Raw genomic sequence first — 4,315 nt, 5'->3', positions numbered from 1 at the left:
CAGATTTTGGTTGGGTTTAAGGCCATTGACTATGCAAGACAAAAATAGTGATCACAGAAAAAGAGCTGTATGCGCAACCTTTTTCTAAAAATTGCCAAAAATAGGATATTTAATATTTTACCATAAGACCAGATGGGTTTGAAAGCTAACTCATGGAACTAACCAATACAAAAAGAATATCATGATTTGGTTAACAAATGACTGAGTTATGACCGTTCAAAGTCGAATAAAGTAATCTGGCAGATTGCATGTTTGCTTGTGTGCATTATTAGGGTATTTCAACAAGAACATCATGCATGTCTTTGGTAAGGCCCGATTTCTAACACATGCATGGAATGAATGAGCATCCAAGATGTACTAGAAATGGTTTAAATGATTTTGGTCATGAATGAACACAAAAGAAATGGAGAAGAACATGAAATATTAGGTTTTGATGTCACATGATCATATGTGCATCTTTTTCACTCCTTGCATGGGTTTGATCCCGGATTTTCACCATCTCTAACACATGCATTGTGTTATGGTGAGAATCTACAAACCACAAGGGAAAATATAAAGATTTCTAGCCATGGAATGGCATAGAATCCGAAAAGAAGAGAAAACTAAGAAGGAAAAGAAGTAAAATCATGTAACTATGGAAGAAGATGATGTTGTTTACCTTTGTTATGATCTTGAAGGAAGTAAGAACACTTCAAGGTCTTCAAAGTCTTGAAATTTGGCAGAGAAATGAGAGAAATTTCGTGAGTTTTGAGAGAGAGAGAGAGGAAGAGAGTGAAGTGTGTGAAGAGAGTGAAGTGTGAAAGAGTGAAGAAAGAAGAGGTGGAGTGTGGGTTTGAGTTGAATCATGAGTTTTGGGGAAGAGAGTGTATGGGGAGGGGAGATGGCCAGATTTTCCATGCATTAAACCTCCTCTCTCCTTATTCAAATTTTATAAAAATTAACTCCATTATTTATATAAAGACATTGATTTTTATAAAAGTGCTTATTAAGCAATTTGATTTATTTTAAAAAATCTTGTTTTCAACAAATAAATTATGATTAATACTTGATAATTTAATTTCTATTTCATTGATCATAATTCATAATTTGATTAATAAGAATTTGATATTGGAAGTTTTATAACCAAATTTTATAAAGTTTTTAAGCTTTATAATTTATAACTTTGGATTTTTGGCTCTTTAGGGTTTTTGGAATTTTGTTTGATATTCACAACATGTTGAAGTATAATTAGAATGTTTTAATTTATTTTTAGGGTTTTATACCCTATTTCAATTATAACAAAGCTTGAAGCTTTATTCTAATTATAGTATTGGCATTTCCTATTGTAGCTAAGCAACTTACTAGAATTGTAAGTATCAAGTATATTAGTCCTAGACCTTAGTTGGATCCTAGTTTATGCATGATTTTTGACCTAATTTATACTACTAGGTCATGGCATGATGTGCATGAGTGGTTTTTATAAAGATACATGAGTCCAAGAATGACCTGAATTTGACAGTTGTCACATTAGTCATCTCAAAAACGAAATTGGTTCCCATTAATCTTACGTTTAGTAATCCGTCCGTAGGACAAACTTCAAAATCATCATGTCAACCTAAGAGAAAACCAATGTTGAACATGAAGGATATTGTAGATCCCAAAATAGAAGCACGCCATGCACTTAAAAAGGAAGTTAAGACTAGACAAAATTCCAGGTTCATTGACAACTCCAAAAAGTGTGTATCCCGGAATTCCCATACATCAACTCATAGTCAAAACTCCTTTACACCCACTGTGATCCTCAAAAGTCCTTCTAAATCTATCGGTCATGTAGAACTCAAGAAAGTAGTCAGATCTACTAAGCCTAAATCTCGTGTGAATACCATGCCTATTCAAAACACTTCTCCTTGGACTGTTTCATTTGTTTTATCGCTAAATCCGATGGCACAATTTTTAAACCCAATCTTTCAAAAACCAATGTGTCATCAAGCAAATCTACAAATGCAAAGAAAAAAAATTTCTCAAAATCTTTACAGAAAATTTTTGTGTGGAAAGTCAAATATCTCGTAGATGAAACAACAATTCCAGAGGTTACAACTATGTCCAGCACTCCGGAAGTCAAATGTGTGAACAAGATTGTTTGCAAATCTCAAGTCATTCAATATGACTACTGGATACATGAAAAGAAACTAGCCTTTTGTTTGTTTCCGAAGAATTCAAAAAATACCACCCAGAAACACAAAGTTGTTCCTAAGTCACAATCAAAGTCCAAAACCTGTGCCTACGTCCCAAAGTCTAATTCGGAGCCTAAAAACTCGATTGCTCACTAATTTTGCAGGCACTCTATGCTTTGGGGCACGGAACAATATGGTATATTGATAGTGCTTGCTCCATGCACATTACGGAGCAGAAAGACTTTCTTTGAGATCTAAATCATTCTCCAAACGTTGGTTAAGTGACATATGGCAACAACTCGAACTCCTAAATTCGTGGTTGTGGAATTCTCACTAATGGAAACTTCTCTATCTCAAATGTGGCTTATGTAGCTGATTAGAAACATAATTTGATAAGTGTTGCTCAACTCACTGATTCAAATCAAAGTGTGGAATTTTGCAAAAAGTACAGTGATGTCATGAATGAAAACCGGAAAGAGTGTTTAATCATGTCGCTTCGCAACAAGAACATGTACCTGCTCGACATCAACATTATTATTGGCAAACCACAACTCTACCTGCTCAGGCAAAATGGTGAGAGGTTTACCTCTTCTCAAATTCGAAAATAATCATTTGTGTGCTGCTTGTGAGTGTGGTAAGCAATCGAAGAAGGGTCATCCTGTTATCATCAAAAAATCCATTTTGGAACTATTGGAGCTTCTACATATTGACATTTGTGGACCATCCACTATAGAAAGTCTTCATCATAAGAAATACATTCTAGTGATTGTTGATGGTTTTACAAGGTTCACTTGTGTCTTCTTCCTAAGGCTGAAATCTGAAATACCTCCGAGCTCATCAATTTTATCAAAGGCATAGAAGTTCTTATCAAACTCCCAGTTAGGAGAGTCTGAAGTGACAATGGATCGGAATTCACTAATTCCACCATTGAGAAATTCTTCATCGAAAAAGGAATTAACGACAACCTCTCAGCTCCTTATACTCCACAACAGAACGGTGTAGCCGAAAGACACAACATAACTCTCGTTGAAGCTGCTCGATCCATGCTGAAATTCGCAAATCCACCACTCTACCTTTGGTCTGAAGCCGTATCTATTGCCTGTTTCACTCAAAATCGGAGTATCATCAATCGACACCTCAAGATGACATCGTACGAAGAAATGAATGGTCGGAAGCCAACTATCGCGTTTCTACATGTTTTTAGATGAAGGTGCTTTATCAAGAACTACCATGATCAACTTACCAAGTTTCAAGATAAAGCTGATGAAGCCATCTTCCTTGGGTACTCTTCAAAATCAAAAGATTACGGAGTTCTCAACCAGAGAACTCGTGTTCTGGAAGAAAGCTTTGACGTTACTTTCGATGACCATTTCATTCGTAATTCTAGCCCAACTCATATTACCACTCACATTATGGAGTCTGATGCTCCTCTGCCAGGATGTTCGAACACACAAACAATTATTGAAGTTGACTTTGAAACTTTCTTTGGTACTTCCGAAACCGCCCTTGATTCGGAATCTCGAACAATGCCAACCCCCAATCCAATCTCTCCTTCGGAAGCCCCTGTTTCGCAAACCATCTCCGGTTCAATCCACAACCTCCTTCTATTTGATTCCGAACGAATTCAACCTTCTTAGTTTGAGGGGGAGAATGCTCATCCCTCTCTTGAATCAAATGTGGATGGCTTCCAAGATGCACCTGCTGATTTTGATGACTCTAATCCTCTCAACATTGATGAAAATGAAAATTTCTTTGAGTTCCTTTCTGATGATGATGTCAATCTCTCTGGTTCAGAAGTTCAGGGGGGTCATCACCCTGACATTCAAACCATTCAGGGGGAGCAAAACAATTCTACTATTGCTATCGGTTCGACAACTGCACAAGAACTCCCAACGTTACACGTATAGACAAAGGATCATCCTCCGAACCAAGTAATCAGAAACCCTAATGCTGGTGTACATACCCGTTCTACTACAAGTATCCAAAATGAATTTCATTTCTCAGCATTTATATCCATGGTTGAACCTAAATCCATCAAGGAAGCATTAGATCATTCTGACTAGATTACAGCAATGCAAGAAGTACTGGCAGAATTTGACCGAAATGTAGTTTGGAATCTCGTGCCTACTCCTCCAAATCACCCCATTGTCGATACGAGATGG

Source organism: Lactuca sativa, chromosome 4, assembly GCF_002870075.4.
Source record: "Lactuca sativa cultivar Salinas chromosome 4, Lsat_Salinas_v11, whole genome shotgun sequence".
Lineage (NCBI taxonomy): Eukaryota > Viridiplantae > Streptophyta > Magnoliopsida > Asterales > Asteraceae > Lactuca > Lactuca sativa.
This window is presented reverse-complemented; position numbering follows the sequence as displayed.